A 26,474-nucleotide genomic window follows, 5' to 3' on the forward strand; every position below is an offset into this window, starting at 1 on the left:
AAAAAATTAAGAAAGCAAGGAGGGCAGACATGGGGGAAGAGAGTTGCCAAGCCACATGGGGATTGCCCAGGAGCAGAAGCTCAAAGAGACAAGGACCTTCCTCCAGAGTCAGCAGCGAAAGCCTTCCCGTAGAGCCGACACCCTAAATTCAAACTTCCAGCCTCCTAAACTATAAGAAAATAAATGTGTTTGTTCAAAAAGAAAGAGATTACAGCAAAGAAAACCCTATGAAGCAGTCCTACTCTGTAACACATGGGGTCACCATGAGTTGGAATTGACTCAATGGCACTGGGCTGGCTTCTGCCCAACCCTCTTTCTCCTGAACGTCAGATTCCTGTTTTCAACTGCCTCCTGAGCATCTCTACCTAGAAGTCCCCCCAGGTATGTGAAACTTAACATCTGGGGAAGAACTCACTTATTTTACCTCCTTTTTTTTTTTTCCTTTTCTGATATTTTCAACATCCGTTCACGGCACCTGTTTTCACCCAGTCACCCAAACTAGAAACTTCACGATCTGCCCTGGTCTCTCCTTGTACCTCCATCTACGCCTCCACCCAATTACCAAGCCCTGATGACATGTTAAAATCATGAAACATTTCAAGTATACTGAAGAATATATAGAGACCAGTACAATAAACATTTAGGTACCCCAGTGCTCAACTTTGTTAAATCTTAACATTTTACCATATTTTCTTCCTAACTTTAAAAAAATTTTTTGATATACTATGTAAGTCACTTCTTTATTTTGTTTCTTGTTTATTCAGCTTCTTTGCTCCATTAGAGAACAGAAATTTTTGTCTTTTGTTCACCACGGTATCCTCAGTGGCTAACCAGTTCCTGGAACATAGCAAACCCTAATGTTTGTTGAAAGAATGAAAGAAAATAAAATATTCAGATAGAGTTGAAGCCTTCATGAACCCTTCGCAGATCTCAGTTTCTCTCCCTCTCCCCAAATGAGACATCCCTTCTGATTTTGATGTTTATCATTATCACACTTTTTTTTCTTTTACACAGTAAAACCTGTGAAAGCCGGAGACCGTGTAAGGTAGCAACCTGTCAGAGAAGGAAAACACAAATATTTTCCACTAATAGAGAGTGATAGAAAAATGGTTAAGACTGCACCCTGTCAAAGGCGGACGCTTTCGAGACCCGGAAAAACAAGGCTGCTCTGTTGAGTTCCAGCTCTCACAGGTTTCACTGTACTATGTATTTACGTAAGGAGCCCTGGTGGTTAAAATACTCAGCTGCTAGCCGAAAGGTTGGCAGTTCAAGCCTGCCAGCCACTTCTCAGGAGAATGATGTAGCAGTCTGCTTCCATGAAGATTACAGCCTTGGAAACCCTGTGGGGCAGTTCTTCTCTGTCCTGTAGGATTGCTGTGTGTGGGAATCAACTGGATGGCAACGGGTTTTATGTGTTTATGTATCCATAAACAGCATGTAGTATTGTTCTGCATATTTTTAAACTTATATAAATAATATCATACTGTATTATGGTAGAAGCCCTGGTGGCATAGTGTTTGAGCTACAGCTGCCAACCAAAAGGTCAGCAGCTCAAATCCACCAGCCACTCCTTGGAAATCCCATGGGGCAATTCTATTCTGTCCTATAGGGTCACTATGAGTCAGAATTGACATGATGGCAGCGGATTTGATTTTTTTGGTCTTATGATAATATCATACTTGCTTTTTATTTTCCAATTTGATACTGTAGTCTAGGTTATTCATTTTAACTTCCGTACAGTATGCTGTTGTATAAATATACTGTGTATATATAGTGTTTAGACCATGGATTCTGGGGCCAAACTGTGTCGCAAATGTGATCATTTTATATATTTGAGTTGGAAGGACTGTACCTAGGAGTGAAACTTCTGGGTAGTCAGGTATGGTCATCTTCAGTTTAACCAGATACTATCCAGTTGCTCTCCAAAGTTGTTCCAGTTTACACTCGCATCAGTCAACTGAAAATCAATCAACAATTGATTCTCATTGTTACTTTAATTTGCATTTTCCTGGTGACTAATAAGGTTGAACACATTTCTGTGTGTCTACTGTTCTTACCATTTGACTTTTTCCTGTTCAATTTTCTTTACTTACTACAGTTATTTATATATTTCAGATACTCTTCCTTTACCAGTTCTGTGCGTGGACGAGCCAATCTGTGGCTTGCCTGTTTATGTTGTTTATGTTAACTTTTGTTGAGAGGCAGAATAGTGTAGTGGTTAAGAGAACAGACTCTCTCACCCCTTCGGAAGCAAGGAAGAATGAAGAAAAATAAAGACACAAGGGAAACATTAGCCCGAAGGACTAATGGACCACATCTACCACGACCTCCGCCAGACCAAGTCCAGTACCACTAGATGGCACATGACTACCACCACTAACTGCTCTGATAGGGATCACGGTAGAGGGTCCTGGACAGAGCTGGAGAAAAATGTAGAACAAAATTCTAACTCAAAAAGAAAGACCAGACTTGCTGGCCTGACAGAGACTAGAGAAACCCGGAGAGTATGGCCCCCAGACACCCCTTCAGCTCAGTAATGAAGTCACTCCTGAGGTTCACACTTCAGCTGAAGATTGGACAGGCCCATAAGACAAAATAAGATTAAGGGACACACCAGCCCTAGGGCAAGGACTAGAAGGCAGGAGGGGACGGGAAAGCTGGTAATAAGAAACCCAAGGTTGAGAAAGGAGAGTGTTGACATGTCGTGGGGTTGTTAACCAATGGCATAAAGCAATATGTGTACTAGCTGTTTAATGAGAAACTAGTTTGTTCTATAAACCTTCATCTAAAGTACAATTTAAAAAAGAGAGAGAGAGAGTCTGTGGCCAGATTGCCTGATTTTTCATCTCAGCTCAACCATTTACCAGCTGTGTGACCTGAAGCAGGTCACCTGATGTCTCTGTGATTGTTTCCTCATCTATAAAATAAGGATAATAATAGCACCTCCCTCATAAGTTTATGAGAGTTAAATGAGTTAATATATAAAAAGCACATGGCTCTGTACATAGTAAGCCCTATTAAAAAAAATTATTAAATAAAAGAGTTTTTTGTTTGATTTGGTTGTTGCCAGTCAAATTTATCAATATTTTCTTTTTAGCGTGCACCGTGTATGTGTGTGCTTCTTTTTCACAGAGGTCATAAAAATAGCCTTCTATATTTTCGCGATAAAAAAAATGTTTGGTTGTGGTGTAAGGCAGGGGTCTAATTTTATTTTTTCCACATGGATAACACATTTATAAATACTAGCACCATTTACTAAGCACCCCAAATTGTCCCCACTGGTTTTCATGCCATCTCTGAAATATATCAAGTTTCTGTACCTGCTTACCTCTGTTTTCTCTAGTCAGTTCCTCTAGAGTCTTGCTGAGTTTTGATGCCATCCCTCCCTGTCTAATCCTACACTCTCTTCATAAAGAAAGGAGCCCAGTAGTGCAGCAGTTAAAGTGCTTGGCTGCTAACTGAAAGGTCAGTGGTGCAAAGCCACCAGCCTCTCCTCGGGAGAAAGATGTGGCAGCCTGCTTCTGTAAAGATTAGCAGGCTTGGAAACCCTATGGGGCAGTTCTCCTCTGTCCTATAGGGTCGCTAGGAGTCAGAATCATCTCCGTGGCAGTGGGTATTCATAAAGAAGATCTCTCACATGTTGAGCAATTGTTATGTGCCAGGCAGTGTTCTAAAAGAAACAATCTGGCAAGAAGCCCACTGACCCTAGTGCTCCTGCCCCTTCTCCTTCCCACACTTGTATCTTCATGCTCCCACACCCTACACTGTCTCCTCTCTCTGTGCCTTTACCTCTGCCGTGCCCTCTGGCTATGATGCCCTTTCCATCCTTATCCACCTGACAAACTTTGAACCTTCGCTCAAAACCCCCAGGGAGTCTGTGATGCCTTCTCATTCTCCCCCAGGCAGCATTGATCACTGGCTCCTCTCTACTTTAAAACCAGTTACCATCGAGTCACTGCTAACTCATGATGACCCCATGTGTGTCAGAGTAGAACTGTGCTCCATAGAGTTTTCAATGGCTGATTTTCAAAAATAGATCACTAGGGCTTTCTTCCAAGGCGCTTCTGGGTGGACTTGAACCTCTGACCTTTCTGTTAGCAGCCCAGCATGTTTTGGTTCCTGTGGTAACTGTTTGCACCATCCAGGGACTCCACTTCTTTCCTTTAGGCATACCCCAGTCCTGCATAGTGATAATAACCTGCACTGGTTACCCTGGGCTTTTTTCCTGACTCTTTCCCAGGTAGGAAATATCTCCAACGCCAGGATTGTGCCTTCTTTGCTTTTATATCGACAACATCTGGCGCATTGCCTAGCACTGGTAAGTTCTCAGTAAATGTGTTTTGAACTTTATGGGATCCTGTGAGTTAAAAGACATGAGTTCAAATCTCAGCCACCTCCTGAATCAACTATAATTATGGGCAAATCCTTTCCCCTCACTGGCCCTCCATTTCTTCAGCTGTTGAAGGAGAAAGTTGAGCTGTTTGTGAAGAGTTTACTTTTACATCTGGAAATCTCATTTGATTTCAAAAGCACCCCCAGCTGTAGAATTGGGGTTCACACTGAAGCCAGTCTGGATTCACAATTTCCAAAGACTGGAAACAACACAGATGTCCCTCAGCTGGCAAATGGATAAACAAACCATAGTATATCCATACAATGGAGCACTACTCAGCAACATAAAGGAACAAACTACTGATTCATGCAAGGATGTGGATGGATATCAAATTAATTATGCTAAGAGAAAGAAGCCGGATGTAAAAGGCTATGGACTAGATGATTCCATTTATATGACTTTCTGGAAAAGGCAAATTATAAGGCCAGAAAACAGTTCAGTGGTTGCCTGAGGGTGAGGGGGAAGACTACAAAAGGGCAGGAAGGAATTTTGGCAAGTGATGGAACTGTTCTGTGTCTTGATATGGTGGTGGGTACAGGACTGTATTCATTTGTTAAGAATCAGAAGTATACGCCAACAAGACTGATTTTAATTGCACATAAACATACCTCAATTTTTAAAAAATGGAACCATTAAAGATCCCAAGAGCATTAGGATGTCTCCACCTGGGGGTCGGAGGAGTGACAGCCGGAACACAAGATGGTGCCTCAATTGCAAAGGAGTGAATGAGAGACACTCTGGCATTGTCACACGTTTGCATGGGAGGGAGGTGGGAAGATGCTCCCCTTTGAGCATGAGCAAAGGGCTGCTGGGGCAGGGCCAGTGAGGGTACCATGGCGAAAAGGTGTCCTAATCTCCCTTGGCAGACACCCATGACATGACCAGTGAAGCACTGGTGGTTCAATGGTAGAATTCTTGCCTCCCATGCTGGAGACCCAGGTTTGATTCCTGGCTAATGCACCTCACACACAGTCACTTTCCATCTGTCCGTGGAGGCTTGTATGTTGCTATGATGCTGGACAGGTTTCAGCGGAGCTTCCAGACTAAGATGGACTAGGAAGAAAAGACTGGAGATTTACTTCCAAAACTCAGCCAATGAAAACCCTATGGATCAAAACAGAACACTGTCCCACCCACAACCAATCATGAGGTTGGCCCAGAACTGGGCAGCGTTTCTTTCCATAATGCACAGCGTCACCATGAGTCAGGGCCATCTCAACTGCAGCTAACAACATGGCATGACCAGACTATCGTCATCTCATTTCCAGGTGAAGAACGAAATTCAGAAACATCCAATGACTTGCTGAGAGCATGGATAGGGACTGCCAGAGCTGAGAACTGAGCTCTGTGCTCACCATAATACCCACTCCATCTCAACATGCGCCTGGGGTTTCTGCACCCCCAATATGTAGCCCTCTTCTGGGGCCCAGCCTCATCTCATGTCTATCTCCAATCTCAGGATTTATTCCGATAAACCTGAAGGTGGGGATTATATTCAGCGCTAAGCTGCTCACCAGCTGCTCCCATTTTGACTTGCAATGGGCATTAGTTATCCCTCCCTTCTCCCTTCCCAGCTAGGAAATGCTGGCAAGGGGAGCCCTCAGGAAGGGCCAGGCTCTCCCAAACCCCACCCATAGCATGAGCCGCTCTTATTCCTCGCACCCACACCCCCAGCCCTTCCCAAGGTGGTCTGCAGCCCAATGACCTGTACCTCCATTCCACTTTCTTACCTTTCACTCCAGCACAGCCCCTCTTTGCCCTGTCATCCACTCAGCAGATGACCCCCAAGGACCTGCTGTGTGCTGAGCACAGCAATATGCCCTCAGGGCACAGAGCCTTTTCCGGTTCCCCCAGGAACCAGCAGGATAGTAGAGTGTCTGACACAGGCTTTGGGGCCAGGAGAAGCAGGATTTGACACCAGCTCTGTTTTTTTTTTTCTGCTTTATTAGCTTTGGAAAAATGGCTTCACCTCTTTGAGCCTCAGTTTCCTTATCTGCAAGATGGGCATGATAATCACCCCCACACCTCAGAGAATTTAGGTGAAGGTAAGTGAGATAATGCATGCAAGCCCCTAGAAAGTGTTCACTAATTGGTAGCTAGTGCTATTGTGGTCATTTCTCTGGGTCATGGCCATGTAACAAGGGCACCAAAGAGGGACGGATGAGATCGGGCTGGGGGTCTGGGAGGGGAGGAAAGTTTCACAGGACAGGCCTTTGGGGATGAGTGGGTACTCCAGGGAGAGGCAACGGAAGGAGCAATGGCCTGGAGATGTGCAAAAGAAGGGGAGTTATTTCTGGCTTGCTCTGAGAAGTTAATGAGCAGAAATGCAAATGACTAATGTGCCAGGCTGCTAACCAAAAGGTCAGAGGTTCAAGCCTACCCAGAGGTGCCTCAGAAGAAAGGCCTACCCCTAGAGTGTGGCCCCCAGACACCCTTTTAGCCCAGCACTGGAATCAGTCCTGAGGTTCACCCTTCATCCAAAGATTAGACAGGCCCATAACAAAACGACACTAAAGGGGCACACCAGCCCAGGGGCAAGGACTAGACGGCAGAAGGGGACGGGAAAGCTGGTAACAGGGAACCCAAGGTCGAGAAGGGAGAATGTTGACATGTCGTGGGGTTGTTATCCAATGTCATAAAACAATATATATGTACTGTTGAATGAGAAGCTAGTTTGCTCTGTAAATTTTCTCCAAAATACAATTAAAAAAAGAAGAAGAAAATCCTGGTGATCTACTTCCAAAAAATCAGCCATTAAAAACCCTGCGGAGCACAGTCTGTTCTGACATACATGGGGTTGCCGTGAATCAGGGCTGGGTGGAGGGCAACTGTTTTGTTTTTGCTTCTCTTTTTTAATACGTCTATAACACTCAAAACTGTTTTCCTGGCCTATAATACAAGCTCTAGAAATGTTGGTGATGATGACGATGAAGGTGAGGTGAGGTGAGCTGATGTAGGCCAACACTTGAAGACCACTTCAGGCCTGTTCCTCACCTGGGTCTTCATCCTCTCCAAGGCATGGAGGATTCCAGCTCCTTGAGGATTCAGGGCTACACCCCAGCAGACCAGGCGCACAGGAAACTAAGTCAGAGAAGAGAAGGCAAAGAGAGGTCTTGGTGAGCTGGAAAGACAAGAGGGGAGCAGAGAGATGCCAGGAAACAAGGAGGGTGGATGAGGATGGGAGAGGGGCAAAGCAACCTCTCCCCTTTCAATGGCTTCACCTCAAAGGCAAGGGAAAAGGCAGGCTCAGAAAACCCTGCCAGGGTGACCAGCTGTGCAGATCTGCCTGGGACTATCTCTGAGCAGTGAAAGCCTCTTGTCCCTGGAAACTCCTCAGTCTCAGGACAGTGGGTTGGTCACCGTACCTGCCGCTGCCTCTAATTCTAGTTCCTCCTCCCCGTTTAGCCAGCCCTGGGGTCCCTCACAAACAACCCCGTCAGGCCCCTAGGCTCTTAGCCCCAGCTTACCCTCTTCTGGGAGTCTCAAGAGGACAGGGCAATTCAGCCCCACCTTGACAGGTGGGTGCCTCTGGCAAGCCCTGTGTTCCAGGAGCAGGAATGGCCTCCCAGGCTCTGAGGCTCAGGCATAGCTCAGGCTCCATGGGAGTCGGCAGATGCAGCTCTGAATTTCCCAGCACTAATCCCTCCCAGCGCCTCCACCATGGGGATTAGTTCCCAGACAGGAGGGCACACATCTGTCAGGGCGCAGGGAACAGCACCATGTGACACGAGATCCTCCAGGCCAGTGGGCAAAGGAACTCTCTCTTCAAAAGGTGTCTGTCTCAAGCCCAATTTGTAAGAGGGATACAGGGGGCTGTGAGGATCCAGCCGCCCACTAACCCACAGGCCCTCCTGGACACTGCCCTTCGCCCACACCAGCTCCCCAGGCACCTCTGAGGAACTCCAGGCTCCAAGGAACATGGTTTGAAGACCACTGGGGTTAGCCCAATCAAACCAGTTGCCACTGAGTATATAAATGGATAAGCGCTCAATGAGTTGGTGGTTCAAACTCACCCAGAAGCACCTCGGAAGAAAGATTTACCGATCTGCTCCTGAGAGGTCACAGCCTTGAAAGCCCTACAGAGCACAGTTCTACTCTGCACACATGGGGTCGCCATGAGGGGTCAGCCTGTTAACTGAATATTCAGGTACTTGTTGCAGCTGCCTTTGAGTCGATTCCTACTCATAGCGACCCTAGAGGACAGAGTAGAACTGCCCCATAGGGTTTCCAAGGAGAGGCTAGTGGATTCGAACTGCTGACCTTTTGGTTAGCAGCCGAGTTCTTTATCCACTGTGCCGCCAGGGCTCCATCCTCGTTGTTAGCATCTCTCAGTTCCTCGGCCACCCCATGGTGGACAAGACTTGCATTGTGATCTCTGTTTTGCTGAAGTTCAGCAACAGTATGTTGAACAGGTGGTGGCAGAACTGGGACTTGGACTCCAGACTTTCTGGATCTTCTCCCCCATGACCAAAAATCCAGGGCCAGCTTGGATTTTAAAAAAAAAAAAAAAAACCTGTTGCCTTTGAGTCAATTCCAACTCATAGCGACCCTACAGAACAGAGTAGAATTGCCCCATAGAGTTTCCGAGGTTGTAATCTTTACAGAAGCTGAATGCTACATCTTTCTCCCAAGGAGGGGCTGGGGGGTTCAAACTGCTGACCTTTCGGTTAGCAGCCAAGTGCTTAACCACTGTACCACCAGGGCTCCTTTCAACTTGGATAAAGGGCTTTATAAATTCCCATTAGAGATGGAAGGTAACTGAGTGATTTTGTCCAGACTCCACATTGGACGGATGGTGAAGCAAGCTCAGAGAGGGGAACTGACTTGCCCAAGGTCACCCAGCAAGTTTAGCGACAGCAAAAGAGTTGGGACTTCTTTTCCATTGTGCCTGGCTGCTCAGTAAACATCGAGGTTAAGAGGAGGCCAGAAGCCTGCCTTTGGATCACAGACTGAGTGATGACAATATGCCAGGCACCATCCTTAGTGCTCTCTGTTACCACCTTTAGTCTTCACAACTATCCCATAAGGCAGGTTCTATTCTGATCCCCACTTTACATACAAGGAAAAGAGAAGAGGAGGACAGAGAAATGCCAGGAAATGAGGAGTTAGATGAGGTGCAGTCACCAGGAAGTGGCAGGACTAGGATTTGGACCCAGGACCCATGACACTAACATCTCCCATGCTGTCTCCCCAACAGACTCTGAGGTCCCCTAGGGCAAGGACTTTGTCTCTTTCGAGTTTGTGTCACCAAACCTAGGGCTGAATATCTGAATCAGTTAATCCACTCCAGGATTCTGCACTTCTGCTGACAAAGACTCTCAGCCCCAGGACACCAGCGCTTACCACATGTCCCAGCCCCAAGTGCTACCATTTCTTACCAGGGAAACCAGCCCCTGGCTCCCGAATTTAGCTAGAGCAATCCATGGTGTCATACAGCAGAGTGGCCACAGGGTGGCAGTAGATGCCCATGTGTAAAATCTGGTGTTGCCAGAGCCGCCCCTCTAAAAGGCAATTTAGTCTTTGAATTCTTTTCTTCCTCCAGGCACTTGTCCAGGGGCTTTACATCTATAAACCAAGATAATCCTCACAGATTGAAAAGGTAATCAAAAAACTCCCAACAAAAAAAGCCCTGGCCCGGACAGCTTCACTGCAGAGTTCTACTAAACTTTCAGAGGAGTTAACACCACTAATACTAAAGGTATTTCAGAACATAGAAAAGGACGGAATACTCCCAAACTCATTCTATAAAGCCAATATATCCCTGATACCAAAACCAGGTAAAGACATCACAAAAAAAGAAAATTACACACCTATATCCCTCATGAACATAGATGCAAAAATCCTCAACAAAATTCTAGCCAATAGAATTCAACAACATATCAAAAAAATAATCACCATGACCAAGTGGGATTCATACCAGGTATGCAGGGATGGTTCAACATTAGAAAAACAATTAATGTAATCCACCATATAAATAAAACAAAAGACAAGAATCACATGATTTTATCCATTGATGCAGAAAAGGCATTTGACAAAGTCCAACACCCATTCATGATAAAAACTGTCAGCAAAATAGGAATAGAAGGAAAATTCCTCAACATAATAAAGGGCATTGATACAAAGCCAAGAGCCAACATCATCCTAAACGGAGAGAATCTGAAAGCATTCCTCTTGAGACTGGGAACCAGGAAGGGATGCCCTTTATCACCGCTCTTATTCAACATTGTGCTGGAGGTCCTAGCCAGAGCAATTAGGCAAGATAAAGAAATAAAGGGCATCCAGATTGGCAAGGAAGAAGTAAAAGTATCTCTGCAGGTGACACGATCTTATACACAGAAAGCCGTAAAGAATTCTCAAGAAAACTACTGAAACTAATAGAAGAGTTCAGCAGAGAATCAGGATACAAGATAAACATACAAAAATCAGTTGGATTCCTCTACACCAACAAAAAGAACATTGAAGAGGAAATCACCAAATCAATACCATTTACAGTAACCCCCAAGAAGATAAAATACTTAGCAATAAATCTTACCAAAGATGTAAAAGACCTATACAAAGAAAACTACAGAACACCTCTACAAGAAGCCAAAAGAGACCTACATAAGTGGAAAAACATACCTTGCTCATGGATAGGAAGACTTAACATTATAAAAATGTCTGTTCTACCAGAAGCGATCTTTAGATTTAATGCAATTCCAATCCAAATTCCAATGATATTTTTTAATGAGATGGAGAAACAAATCACCAACTTCATATGGAAGGGAAAGAAGCCCCAAATAAGTAAAGCATTACTAAAAGAGAAGAACAAAGTGGGAGGCCCCACTCTACCTGATTTTAGACCACCGCAGTAGTCAAAAGAGCCTGGTATTGGTACAACAACAGACACATAGGCCAGTGGAACAGAATTGAGAATCCAGACATAAATCCATCCACATATGAGCAGCTGATACTTGACAAAGGCCCAAGGTCAGTTAATTGGGGGAAAAAAAACCAAAACCAAATCCAGTGCCATCGAGTCGATTCTGACTCATAGTGACCCTAAAGGCCAGAGTAGAACTGCCCCATAAAGTTTCCATGGAGCTTCTGGCAGATTCGAACTACCGACCCTTTGGTTAGCAGCTGTAGCACTTAACCACTATGCCACCAGGGTTTCCAATTGGGGAAAAGATAGTCTTTTTAACAAATGGTGCTGGCATAACTGGAAATCCATCTGCAAAAAATGAAACAAGACCCATACCTCACTCCATGCACAAAAACGAGCTCAAAATGGATCAAAGACCTAAATATAAAATCTGAAAAAATAAAGATCATAGAAGAAAAAATAGGGACAATGTTAGGAGCCCTAATACATGGCATAAACCGTATACAAAACATTACTAACAATGCAGAAGGAAAACTAGATAACCGGGAGCTCCTAAAAATCAAACACCTGTGCTCATTCAAAACTTCACCAAAAGAGTAAAAAGACTACCTACAGACTGGGAAAAAGTTTTTAGCTATGACATTTCTGATCAGCGTCTGATCTCTAAAATCTACGTGATACTGTAAAAAGTCAACTGCAAAAAGACAAATAATCCAATTAAAAAATGGGCAAAAGATATAAATAGACACTTCACTAAAGAAGACATTCAGGTAGCTAACGCTCACGATCATTAGCCATTAGAGAAATGCAGATCGAAACTACCATGAGATTCCATTTCATTCCAACAAGGCTGGCATTAATCCAAAAAACAAAATAATAAATGTTGGAGAGGTTGTGGAAAGATTGGAACACTTCTACACTGCTGGTGGGAATGTAAAATGGTACAACCACTTTGGAAATCGATTTGGCACCTCCTTAAAAAGCTAGAAATAGAACTACCATACGATCCAGCAATCCCACTCCTTGGAATATATCCTAGAGAAATAAGAGCCTTTACAAGAACAGATATATGCACACCCATGTTTATTGCAGCACTGTTTACAATAGCAAAAAGTTGGAAGCACCCAAAGTCCCCATCAACGGATGAATGGATAAATAAATTATGGTACATTCACACAATGGAACACTATGCATCAATAAAGAACAGTGATGAATCTGTGAAACATTTCATAACATGGAGGAAACTGGAAGGCATTATGCTGAGCGAAATTAGTTGCAAAAGGACAAATATTGTATAAGACCATTACTGTAAGAACTCGAGAAATAGTTTAAACAGAGAAGAAAATATTCCTTGATGGTTACAAGAGCGGGGAGGGAGGGAGGGTGGGAGAGGGGTATTCACTAATTAGATAGTAGATAAGATCTACTTTAGGTGATGGGAAAGACAGTACAGAATACTAGCAAGGTCAGCACAACTGGACTAAACCAAAAGCAAAGAAGTTTCCTGAATAAACTGAATGCTTCAAAGGCCAGCATAGCAGGGGCGGGAGTTTGGGGACCATGGTTTCAGGGGAGATCTAAGTCAATTGGCAATATAAAACCTATTAAGAAAACATCCTGCATCCCACTTTGGAGAGTGGCATCTGGGGTCTTAAACGCTAGCAAGTGGCCATCTAAGATGCATCAATTGGTCTCAACCCACCTGGATCAAAGGAGAACGAAGAACACCAAGGACACAAGGTAATTACAAGCCCAAGAGATAGAAAGGGCCACATAAACCAGAGACTACATCAGCCTGAGACCAGAAGAACTAGATGGTGCCCGGCTACAACTGATGACTGCCCTGACAGGGAAGACAACAGAGAACCCCTGAGGGAGCAGGAGAGCAGTGGGATGCAGACCCCAAATTCTCATAAAAAGACCAGACTTAATGGTCTGGCTGAGACTGGAAGGACCCTGGTGGTCATGGTCCCCAGACCTCCTGTTGGCCCAGGACAGGAACCATTCCCAAAGCGAACTCTTCAGACAGGGATTGGACTGGACAGTGGTGGAGAGGGATGCTGGTGAGGAGTGAGCTTCTTGGATCAGGTGGACAGTTGAGACTATGTTGGCATCTCCTGCCTGGAGGGGAGATGAGAGGGTAGAGGGGGTTAGAAGCTGGCGAAATGGACATGAAAAGAGAGAGTGGAGGGAGGGAGTGGGCTGTCTCATTAGTGCAAGAGCAATTGGGAGTATTTTTTTTTTTTTTTAGCAAGGTGTATATAAGTTTTTGTGTGAGAGACTGACTCGATTTCTAAACTTTCACTTAAAGCACACACACACAAAAAAAGATAATCCTCACAACAGTCCCGTGAGGGAGGGATTATTCTTCCTTCTTACAGATTAACCTGTTACTGCTGCGTGGATTCTGACTCATAGCGACCCTGTATAGGTTAGCAGTCCTATTAGTCTCTTGCTCAGATAACCTGCCATGGCTGCTTACTGCTCTTTGAATGAATTCAAAATCCTTACCTGCACAGTGTATGTAAACCCTACCCAGTGAATTCCCGAGTCAGACTGCCAGGGATTTCTTATGCAAGCTTGGTCAGATTTCTTGGCCTTTCTTGGACCTCAGTGTGCTCATCTGTAAAATGGGGTAACGAAGCAGTACCTATCTCTTGGGGTGGAAGTGAAGAGTACACGAGATAATATTCATAAAGCACACAAGTCAGTGGCTGGCACACAGCAAGTGCTCAATAAATGTTGGCTGCTATTATTACCACCACATCAGCCTCATTTCCTGCCCATCTCTCCCTTGTTCTTGATGCTTCAGCCACCGACCACTCTCACTTCCTGCACTTCTCCTTTACAATGATCATCTCTGGTTCAAAGGCATTCTTGAACACTTCTATCATTCTTATCAAAGTCATTCTTACCATTCTTGTTCAAAGTCAGCTTTCCCCAGTCGGTGGCAAAGCTTGCTGAATACTGGCTTCATTTTGAATATGGCAAGAATGACTACCACAGGGGATACCATGTTGTTGTTCTTAGCTGCCTTGGGGTCACCCCCGACTCACGGTGACCCATGCACAATGGAACAAAACACTGCCTGATCGTGTACCACCCCCATGATTGGTTGTGAATTGGACACTTGTGACTCATGGGGTTTTTGCTGGCTGATTTTCCAAAGTAGATTGCTAGGACTTTCTTCCTAGTCTGTCTTAGACTGGAAGCTTTGCTGAAACTTGTTCATCATCACACAACACCCAAGCCACCACTGACAGATGCGTGCTGGCCATGCATGAGGTACATTGGCCAGGGTCATCCACATGGAAGGGGAGAATTCTATGACAGAACCTTCAATGCCTACCCCTTATCTAGTGCTTGCTAAGTGCCACGTAGCATTCCAAGAGCTTACCCCCTCCAAAGAAAAAAAAAACGAACCTGTTGCCATCGAGTTGATTCTGACTCATAGCTACCCTACAGGACAGAGTAGAACTGCCCCATAGGGTTTCCAAGGAGTAGCTGGTGGATTTGAACTGCTGACCTTTTGGTTAGCAGCCAAGCTCTTAACCACTACACCACCCGGGCTCCAATAGGACTGCCCCATAGGGTTTCCAAGGAGCAGCTGATGGATTTGAACTGCTGACCTTTTGGTTAGCAGTTGAGCTCTTAACCACTGCACCACCAAGAACTTAACCCATTCCAACCCATTGCCATCGAGCCAATTCCAACTCATAGTGACCCTATAGGACAGAGCTGAACTGCTCCATTTCCATGGAGTCCCTGGTGGATTCAAACCGTTGACCTTTTGATTAGCAGCCATAGCTCTTAACCACTATGCCACGAGGGTTTCCATCAAGAGCTTAACATGTATTAATTCATTTTGGTCCTCATTTAGTCCACATAACAACCCTGAGGATGGTGCTATCATCCCCTTTCTACACAGGTAAGAAAACTGAGGCACAGGAAAAAAAAAAAAAGAACTTGTCCAAGGACTTTCAGCTAGCAAGTGGTAAAGCCTGGATTCAAACCAGAGTAGCTCAGTATGTTTGTCAAATGAATGAATAGGAATGTTGCCAAGATCATCTGGTAAGCAGTAGAACTAGAATTCCAGTGCAGGTCTGTCTGACTTAAATCTGGGTCTTATTCCTCGTGCTCCCTACCCCAAAGGGAAGCCCACAACAGCTCTCCACACACCCTCCTGCTTCAGCTCACACCCACCCACCCTGGGCTCTGTGTCTTTCTCTTCTTTCCTGGCTCTCCCCTTCATGGAGACCAGGCCAGGGCCTAGCCCAGAGCAGGCGCCCATGAGGTGCCTGTTGATTTGTTTGTTGAGATGAAACTTACTAGAGAAGCCTCACTGTCTGCTGCGGGCTGTGTGAGGCAATGGGGAAGGTTAGCTCTGTGGTCTAGCCATCTCTCAGGGTTGTTTTCCCCCCTTCCCCGCCCTCTCCCAAATTTTCTGACTTCCGCCCTCACCCTTGGTACCCCTGCAGATCTCTTTTCCCTCTTCCTGCCCCTTTCTCCACTCTCCCTCTCCCCCAATTTTCTCAGTTCCACTTCTTCCTCTCCCTCTAGGCTCCTCTTCTCTCCCCCTCACTTTCACTCTCTTTTCTTTTCTCCCCCTTTTTCTTCCCACCTTCAGAACTAATTCCAACTGTTGCTTCTTTAAGGTGTTTCCTTATTTCTCTTCCCTGTGGGCCATGTTCAGGTTATTAGAACTAGGATCAGGGACCATGATACTTGCAGTTAGATAAACTAAACCCACTACCATTGAGTCAATTCCGACTCATAGTGACCCTACAGGACACAGTAGAACTGCCCACAGGATTTCCAAGGCTGTAAATCTTTAAGGAAGCAGAATGCTACATCTTTTTCTCGCGGAGCAGTTGGTGGGTTTGAACTGCTGACATTTTGGGCTCCAGAGGGGGCTTCCTTCCCCAAGGCAGAAATGACTCCACATGGTCTCCAGTTCCCTCAGGGCCTCCAGGTAGGTATCCTCAGCGTTGTAAGCATTTGCCCTGAGCTGCTGGTCCCTGAACTCAGACTGGTTTCCCTTCACTTGCAATTATGACCTCGCACTTGCCCTATAAAATGTTGAGTAGCAGGGGTGAGGGCCCTTCTGGAGCATGCTCCATGATTAGAGGTTGGATGACTACGCCTCATTCAACTGCTGACTCTTTGCCTGTAAGCTTCCCCGGTAAAGCCAGTTTTCTGTCTATACTGCATGACTTTCTGATGTTTGCCTTCACCCACTACTCACATCTCCTGCACCTCTGGTCTCAGTCCTGAGACCCTGTTTTCTAAATCCACTCCTTTGCGATCTTTTTAAATCTCATGGTTTTAAACAGTGTCTACTGTTATATGTAGAATCCCTGGGTGGCACGAATGGTTAAACACGAGGCTGCTAGGATCCTGGAATAAGCCCCCAAGGTCTTCCCATACAATTCAAGTTGTTTTTCCAAGGTCCATCTCCGGACTTTGGCACTCATCAAACTTAAGCCTGGGTAGGGGTAGAAATCAAGTGGGCCCATAATAGGATTTCCAGTGGTTGTTGGCAATGCTGAAGGAGACATTGTAGATGTAAGGTGGTCTGGAGTAACGGTACAAAGCCCACCACAGAGGCCTGAGCCCTCTGGCCATGGTGTCCACACCAAGCCTGAGAAAAGATCCCAAGGCTCAAATCATGGAGTGGCCTAGAGCCATTGAGCTTGCTCCTAAAGCAACTACGCAGGCTGCTTGACTTGGCCAAAGGTGTTAATCCGGAAGCAGCAGTGGATATTGGCCAGTGTGGCTACTCCTCTGGCTGGCCAGCAAAGAGTCCAAAGCTATACGGCTGTCCAGCATAACCTGAGCAGAAGAGTCACGATGATCTTCTCGGCAATGAGAACCCTGGCTATCCCATGGTAATTTCCTCTAAGGTAGCTGATGGTTCTACCTATGTATGTAGGAAAACCTGCATAAGATGGCAAAATCCATATTCCATGTACCTAATACCTAGGAATATCTTATCAATGTCATCAGGGGCTAAGTCTGGGAACGATGCCTGTGCCCACAGGTGTTGGGTCATTGTAGAAGGCCCATAAGCAGATGAGATTATGTCCAAGGAGAAAGCAAGAGAGGACATAAGTCCAGGCACAAAACAAGCCCTGGGGGTTACAAAGGGTACTGCTCAATATTCTGCTAATTGACCTCAACACCATCAGTACAGGAGAGGAGCATAGGCAGTGGAGAGCCAAGGTGTGGCAGTTTGTAGCTATGGCCAGCTATTAGCAATGTCCTTCACACAGTCAGTGACACTCTCATAAATGGGTGCAGTAGGCAGTGGGGTGGGGAGCAGTGAAATATTCAGTACTGTGATAGATCTGTGCCATAGGCCCGGGCCTAGGCAGTTGCTAGAGGCTGTTCAGCATTGCCTGTCCAAATCTGACATGTTATTTACCCCTCTGCACTGATTTGTTCCCTGAGAATCTTTCCATATGTTTTTGCCAGATCAACTGGATCTGTCATGCTCCTAGGATGAGTCAGATCTGACCTATTCTCAGAGCATTCACCTCTGTGAGGACCCAGGAGTCACCATCCTGCCCTGAAAGGCAACTTTTCGAGCACTATGGAAGCATGTCAAGTAGCTAAAGTGAAAGGAAGGAACGATGAAGTAAAAGAGCTGAACAGAAGATTTCGAAAGGAGGCTCTAGAAGACAAAGTAAAATATTAGAATGACATGTGCAAAGACCTGGAGATAGAAAAATAAAAAGGGAAGAACACGCTCAACATTTCTCAAGCTAAAAGAACTGAAGAAAAAATTCTAGCCTTTAGTTGCAATATTGAAGGATTCTACAGGGGTAATATTAAACGGCACAAGAAGCATCAAAAGAAGATGGAAGGAATACACAAAGTCACTATACAAAAAACATTGGTCGACGTTCAACCATTTCAGGAGGTAGCAAATGATCAGGAACAGGTGGTACTGAAGGAAGAAATCCAAGCTGCACTGAAGGCACTGGCAAAAAACAAGACTCCAAGAATCTATAGAATATTAATTGAGATGTTTCAATAAACAGATGCAGCACTGGAAGTACTCACTTGTCTATGCCAACCGACTGGAAGAGATTCATATTTATGCCTATTCCCAAGAAAGGTGATCCAACCAAATGAGGAAATTATCTAACAATATTATTAAGGCATTCGACTGTGTGGATCATAACAAATTATGGATAACATGGCGAAGAATGGGAATTCCAGAACACTTAATTGTTCTCATGAGGAACATTTACATAGATCAAGAGGCAGTTGTTTGTACAGAACAAGGGTATACTGATTGGTTTAAAGTCAGGAAAGGTGTGCGTCAGGGTTGTATTCTTTCACCATACCTATGCAATCTGTATGTTGAGCAAATAATCCAAGAAGCTGGACTGTATGAAGAAGAACGGGGCATCAGGATTGGAGGAAGACTCATTAACAACCTGCGTTATGCAGATGACGCAACCTTGCTTGCTGAAAGTGAAGAGGACTTGAAGCACTTACTAATGAAGATCAAAGACCACAGTCTTCAGTATGGATTACCACCTCAACATAAAAAGAACAAAAATCCTCACAACTGGACCAATGAGCAGCATCATGATAAACGGAGAAAATATTGAAGTTGTCAAGGATTTCATTTTACTTGGATCCACCATCAACAGCCATGGAAGCAGCAGTCAAGAAATCAAAAGATGCATTGCATTGGGCAAATCTGCTGCAAAGGATTTCTTTAAAGCGTTGAAGAGCAAAGATGTCACCTTGAAGACTAAGCCATGGTATTTTCAATCGCATCACGTGCATGTGAAAGCTGGACAATAAAGAAGACCGAAGAAGAATCGATGCCTTTGAATTGTGGTGTTGGCAAAGAATATTGAATATACCATGGACTGCCAAAAGAACGAACAAATCTGTCTTACAAGAAGCACAACCAGAATGCTCCTTAGAAGCAAGGATGGTGAGACTGCGTCTTACATACTTTGTACATGTTGTCAGGAGCGATCAGTCCCTGGAGAAGGACATCATGCTTGGCAAAGTAGAGTGTCAGCAGAAAGGAGGAAGACCCTCAACGAGGTGGATTGACGCAGTGGCTGCAACAATGGGCTCAAGCAAAACAATTGTAAGGATGGCACAGGATCGGGCAGTGTTTCGTTCTGTTGTGCATAGGGTCGCTATGAGTCGGAACTGACTCGACAGCACCTAACAACAACAACAATCATTAATATCACACCCAAGCAAAATTTTGCTGAAGAGCATTCAAAATTGGCTGCAGCAGTGTATCAACAGGGAAGTGCCAGAAATTCCAGGCAAATTCAGAAGAGAACGTGGAACCAGGGATATAATTGCTGATGTCAGATGGATCCTGGCTGAAAGCAGAGAATACGAGAAAGATGCCTACCTGTGTTTTATTGACTATGCAAACACATTCGACTATGTGGATCATAACAAACTATGGATAACATGTCGAAGAATGGGAATTCTAGAACACTTAATTGTGGTCATGCAGAACCTGTATATAGATCAAGAGGCACTGTTCAAACAGAACAAGGGGATACTGCATAGTTTAAAGTCAGGAAAGGTGTGCATCAGGGTTGTATCCTTTCACCATACTTATTCAACCTGTATGCTGAACAAATAAGAAGCTGGACTACATGAGGAAGAACACACATCAGGATTGGAGAAAGACTTGTTAACAACCTGCATTACGCAGATGACACAACTTTACTTGCTGAAAGTGAAGAGTACTTGAAGCACTTACTGATGAAGATCAAAGACCACAGACTTCAGTAGAAGAGGACAGGAAAGCTGGTAATACGGAACCCAAGGTCGAGAAGGGAGAGTGTTGACATGTCACGCGGTTAGTAACCAATGTCACAAAACAATATGTGTACTACTTATTTAATGAGAAGCTAGTTTGTTCGGTAAACCTTCATCTAAAGTACCAAAACAAAACCACAGCCTTCAGTGTGGATTACACCTTAACATAAAGAAAACAAAAATCCTCACGAGTGGACCAGTAAGCAATAAGTGGACTAATGATAAACAGAGAAAAGATCGAAGCTGTCAAGGATTTCATTTTACTTGGATCCACAATCAACACTCATGGAAACAGAAGAAATCAAACAGTGCATGGCATTGGGCAAATCTGCTGCAAAAGACCTCTTTGAAGTGTTAAAAAGCAAAGATGTCACCTTGAAGACTAAGGTGTGCCTGACCCAAGCCATGGTGTTTTCAATTACCTCATATGCATGTGAAAGCTGGACAATAAATGAGGAAGACTGAAGAATTCACGCCTTTGAGTTGTGGTGTCAGAGAAGAATATTGAATGTATATACCATGGACTGCCAAAAGAACGAACAAATCTGTCTTGGAAGAAGTACAGCCAGAATGCTCCTTAGAAGCTAGGATGGCAAGACTGCATTTTATATACTTTGGATATGTTATCAGGAGGGATCAGTCCCTGGAGAAGGACATCATGCTTAGTAAAGTAGAGGGTCAGTGAAAAAGAAGACCCTCAAAGAGATGGATTGATACAGTGGCTGCAACAATTGGCTGAAGCATAATAACAATTGTGAGGATTGCAAAGGACCTGGTAGTGTTTCATTCTATTGTACATAGGGTCGCTATGAGTCGGAACTGACTCAATGGCACCTAACAACAGCAACAACAACGTGGAAGCACAGTTCTACTCTGAAATTCATGGGGTCATCATGAGTCAAAACCTACTTGATGGCAACTGTTTTCTTTTTTTTGAGAGACCAAATGTTATGGATTGAATTGTGTCCGTTAAAAATATCTGTTGTATATCATAACCTCTATGCCTGTAGTTATAATCTCATTTGGAATGAGTTTCCTGTTATGTAAATGAAGCAGGAGTAGTGTAGGGTGTGTCTTGAGTCAATCTCTTACAATGGATAAAAGGTGCAGATCAGTCAAGCGGAAATGGGGGAAAGATTGATGCCAAGCCACATGGAGATCTCCAAGGAGCCAAGAAACAGAAGCTGAAGGGACAAAAACCTTTCCCTAGAGCCAACAGAGACAAAAAGCCTTGCCCTAGAGCCAGCGTCCTGAATTCAGACTTCTAGCCTCCTAAATTGTGAGAAAATAAATTTCTGCTTGTTGAAGCCATCTACTTGTGGTGTTTCTGATATTGCAGCACTAGATAGCTAAGACACAATTTGGTACTGGAAGAGCAAGGTGCTGCTCTAACAGATATTTAAACTATGGAAGCAGCTTTGGGTAGAGGCTGGAAGAGTTTTAAGGTGCATAATAGTAAAAGTCTAGATTGCCTTGAAGAGAGTGTTGGTGGAATTACGGACATTAAAGGTCATCCTGGTGAGGGTTCAGAAGGAAGTGAGGAGAACTGTAGAGAAAGTCTCTACCATCTTAGAGAATACATACGAAGCCAGCAACAAAATGTTGCTAGAAATATAGACGTTAAACGTACTTCTGGTGAGGCTTTCAAAGAAAATGATGAATATGTCATTGGAAAATGGAAGAAGTGAGATGCTTTTTATGCAGTGGCAAAGAACTTGTCTGGATCATGTTCAAATGTTTGGTGGAAGCTAGAACTTGTAAGTGATGAACTTGGATATCTGGCTGATGAGATTTCCAAGCAAGATCTTAAAGGGGCTATAAGGTTTCTCCTTGCCACTTATAGTAATATGTGAGAGGAAAAAGACTTAAAAATGAACTGCGCAAAATGAAAACAAAACTTAAAGATTTGGAAAATTCTGTTGTACAAACTGAGGACACATGTTCAAGAATGTTCACTAAGGATGTGGGTACACAATCTTTTGTTAAAGAGATTAAACCTGTGACTGATGGATCTAAACAACTACCACAGCAGAAAACCATCAGCTTAGACTGAAGTGGACAGAGAACGAAAAGAAAGAACAGTGTCTGCCTCTTGGAATTCTACAGGCAGGAAACAGACCAAAGGAGCTATATGTGTTGTCCTCCATGAAGAGAAAAGGACCGTCCCTAGAGAAGCATGGAGATCAGCAGAGCTGTTCTTAGGAGCACTGGAATCAAGGCCTGCTTGGTTTCAATGGGTGGGGCCGTGGTCTCCTGGATCTCAAAGGATGGGGCCACAGAATTCTAGGTTTCAAAGAATCGGATCTTTGCAAACTCATTTCTGGAATTCAGGGCTGCCATTAAGGTGTGCCAGGAGGACTGGGCTGCCACCACCCAGTACTGAGGGAGTGGGGCTGCCATGCCCATGGGGCAGAAGGACAAGGCCTGCCGGGGCCGCAGGAGTGGGGTCGCCATTCCGATGGACTAGGAGAATGGGACCACCTAAAGCTGAGAGAGCAGGGTTGCCATCGCAGAGGGCCTTGAAGGTGGAGCTGAAGCCTAGGGCAGAGGGGCCTCCACCCACAATCCAGAGGGCATGGCCAACACCCAGAGTCTGGAGGGTGGGGCTCTTGCCCAGGTGGTCTCAGAAAATAGAGGATTATTTTCAAGCCTTGAGAGCTAAATGTAATTAGTTCTTCTGGGTTTCAGACTTGCTTGGTGTCTGTCATCCCTTTTTTCCCTCCAATTTCTCCCATTTGTAATGAAAATGTCTACCTTGTGCCTGTCTATCACTGTACTCTGGAAACAGATGTATTTAGATTTCGCTGATTCACAGATGAAGAGAAATTTTTCCCCAGGATGGAATATGCCCAAAGTCCCACCCATTTTTCATTTAGATGATTCAGAAGATGAGATTTTGGACTTGGAGTTAATTTAAGACTTTTGGGATAGTGTGATGGGGTGAACATGTTTTGCATGCGGCAAGGACATGAATTTTGAGGGATCAGTGTGTGGAATGTTATGGATTGAACTGTGTCCCCCCAAAATATGTGTTGTAAATCCTGTTGCAGCAGTACATCAACAAGGAATTGCCAGAAATTCAAGCCAGATTCAGAAGAGGGTGTGGAACCAGGGATATGTTCGCTGATGTCAGATGGATCTTGGCTGAAAGCAGAGAATACCGGAAAGATGTTTACCTGTGTTTTATTGACTGTGCAAAGGCATTCAACTGTATGGATCATAACAAATTATGGATAACATTGCGAAGAATGGGAATTCCAGAACACTTAATTGTGCTCATGCAGAACCTGTACATAGATCAAGAGGCAGTTGTTCGGATAGAACAAGGGGATCCTGATTGGTTTTAAAGTCAGGAAAGGTGTGTGTCAGGATTGTATCCTTTCACCATACTTATTCAATCTGTATGCTGAGCAAATAATCTGAGGAGCTGGACTATATGAAAAAGAACAGGGCATCAGGATTGGAGGAAGACTCATTAACAGCCTGCGTTATGCAGATGACACAACCTTGCTTGCTGAAAGTGAAGAGGACTTGAAGCACTTACTGATGAAGGTCAAAGACTACAGCCTTCAGTATGAATTACGCCTCAACATAAAGAAAACAAAAATCGTCACAACTGGACCAATAAGCAACATCATTATAAACAAAGAAAAGATTGAAGTTGTCAAGGATTTCATTTTACATGGTTCCACAATCAACACCCATGCAAGCAGCAGTCAAGAAATCAACCCACTTATTGCATTGGGCAAATCTGCTGCAAAAGATTTCTTTAAAGTGTTAAAAAGCAAAGATATCACTTTGAGGACTAAGGTGTGCCTGACCCAAGCCATGGTATTTTCAATTGCCTCATATGCATGTGAAAGCTGGATAATGAACAAGGAAAACCAAAGAAAAACTGATGCCTTTGAATTACGGTGTTGGTGAATAATATTGAGTATACCATGGACTGCCAGAAGAACGAACAAATCTGTCTTGGAAGAAGTACAGCCAGAGTGCTCCTTAGAAGTGAGGATGGCAAGACTTCATCTCACATACTTTGGACATGTGATCAGGAGGGACCAGCCCCTGAAGAAGGACATCATGCTTGGTAAAGTACAGGGTAAATGAAAGAGAGGAACACCTTCAAAGAGATGGATTGACAACGATGGGGCTCAAGTATAAAGTATAAAGTAAAAGACAATTTTGAGGATGGTGCAGGACCCAGCAGTGTTTTGTTATGTTGTACATGGGGTCACTATGAGTTGGAACCGACTGAAAGGCACTTAGCAACAACACGCCTGTAGTTATAACCCCATTTGGGAATGAGTTTTCTATAATACTAACGAGGCAGGATTAGTGTAGGCTGCGCTTTGAGTCAGTCTCTTACAGGGGATAAAAGGAGATTAGACAAGCAGAGATGGAGTAAAGATTGATGCCAAGCCACATGGAGATCTCCAAGGAACCAAGAAGCAGAAGCTGAAGAGACAAGGACCTTCCCCCAGAGCCAACAGAGAGAAAGACTTCCCCTAGAGCCCACTGAATTCAGACTTCTAGCCTCCTGAACTGTGATATTAAATTTCTGTTAAAGCCATCCACTTCCAGTATTTCTGTTATAGCAGCACTAGATAACTGAGACACCAAGGAAGAAGAGACCTGTTGCACAGGCATAGTAACCACAGAAACATCCTCCACTCGCAGACATGCATGTTGGGAGCATGGGACTCCTCAAGGTAAAAGCAGTCAGAGCTGCCTGCCCAGCATGTATGTCCATCAAGAGCCATCTCTGTGGTAAAGAGGACACAAATTCATATCCACCCAGTTGTCCTCAGCTGGGGCAATGTGAGCTTACCAGCCAATCACCTGAGTCATTGTGGACTTAACAACAGGAGGGGTGATTAGGTTCAGAAACACATCACATGGGCTCTTCTCTCTCCTGGGTGTTGGCAGATGATGTGGGAGTGGCTGATGGAGTTTCTCTTTGAGCCAGCCATAGCAAGGCTTGAGTGTACCCACCATCTGCAGGTGGTAAGCATAGAGGAGCAAATGAATTCCACGTTAATAGGGCCCATGGTTGGGGGCAGTGGCTGCAAACAGCGTTCCATTGTCAGATGGTATTATATCAGGAAATTCTAGCACATGGCCATAGTGATCATCAGAGCCTTAAGAGTCAAAGTGCTATCTGCTTGGTGGAAGGGAACAGCCACTCATATGCCTAAAACACATCCATGACAGTTTGAATCTGCTATAGCCAATCTGTGAATTGTGAACTGGACAGACCCACAGGTTATCGTGCCTAGTTCACCTTCAGCCGTAGACTCATGTTGCTGGCAAGTAATACACCTCGTAAGCACTAGGGACTTCTTCATGCGTCAGATGAATTCCCGCATTGAGCCAGCTCAGACTTCCATGAAGGTTTTGCTATTTTGGAAGATCCAGGCCCAGATCTAGTGAGTCAAAGTACACTGTCCTTCAAAAAGATAGGTTGAAGACATTTGTTACGGATTGAATTGTGTCCCCCGAAAATGTGTGTTAACTTGGCTAGTCCATGATTTCCAGTATCATGTGATTGTCCACCATTCTGTCATCAGGTGTGATTTTCCTGTGTGTTGTAAATCCTATTTCTATGATGTTAATGAGGTGGGATTAGCAACAGTTATGTTAATGAGGCAAGACTCAATCTGCAAGATTAGGTTGTGTCTTAAACCATCTCTTTTGAGATAGAAAGAAGTGAGTAGAGAGATGGGGACCTCATATCACCAAGAAAGTAGAGCCAGGAGTGTGCGTCCTTTGGCCCCGGGGTCCATGCTGAGAAGCTCCTAGAGCAGGGCAAGATTGATGACAAGGACCTTCCCCCAGAGCCAACGGAGAGAGAAAGTCTTCCAGTGGAGCTGTACGCCCTGACTTCTAGCCTCCTAGACTGTGAGAGAATAAATTTCTCTTTGTTAAAGCCATCTACTTGTGGTATTTCTTCTATAGCAGCACCAGATGACTAACACCGCATGTATACAAAAACAACAGCCAACATCATTCTCAACAGAGACAGGCTGAAAATGTTCCCCCTGAGAATGGGGAAAAGGATGCCCTTTATAATCAGACACGCAGAGGGAAGAACCTCATGTGATGACAGGCAGAGGCTGGAGTGATGCTGCAGCTGTAAGCAAGGAACGCCTGAGGCTACCAGAAGCTGAGAGAGACAAGAAAGGATCTCCCCCTAGAGCCTTTGTAGGGAGCATGGCCCTGCTGATACCCTGAATTTGGACTTCTAGCTTCTGTAACTATAATACATTTCTGTTGTTTTAAGCCACCTACTTAGTGGTACTTTGTTCCAGCAGCCCTAGGACACTAATACAATTACATGGTCTTGATCAGTTTTTACACTCCAGATGATGTCTTCAAGATGCAGGGCGTTAAGCAGGCTTTGAT

At 44.5% G+C, this 26,474-nt stretch overlaps 1 non-coding gene across 1 annotated transcript; it reads left to right on the forward strand.

Moving 5' to 3' along the window:
- Window positions 1-5,282: 5,282 nt before the first annotated feature.
- Window positions 5,283-5,353, forward strand: TRNAG-CCC (transfer RNA glycine (anticodon CCC)). Its single transcript has one exon. It is a non-coding gene; the product is annotated as a tRNA-Gly (tRNA).
- The last annotated feature ends 21,121 nt before the right edge of the window (window positions 5,354-26,474 follow it).

Source organism: Loxodonta africana, chromosome 3 (genome assembly GCF_030014295.1).
Source record: "Loxodonta africana isolate mLoxAfr1 chromosome 3, mLoxAfr1.hap2, whole genome shotgun sequence".
In the NCBI taxonomy this organism is placed as follows: domain Eukaryota; kingdom Metazoa; phylum Chordata; class Mammalia; order Proboscidea; family Elephantidae; genus Loxodonta; species Loxodonta africana.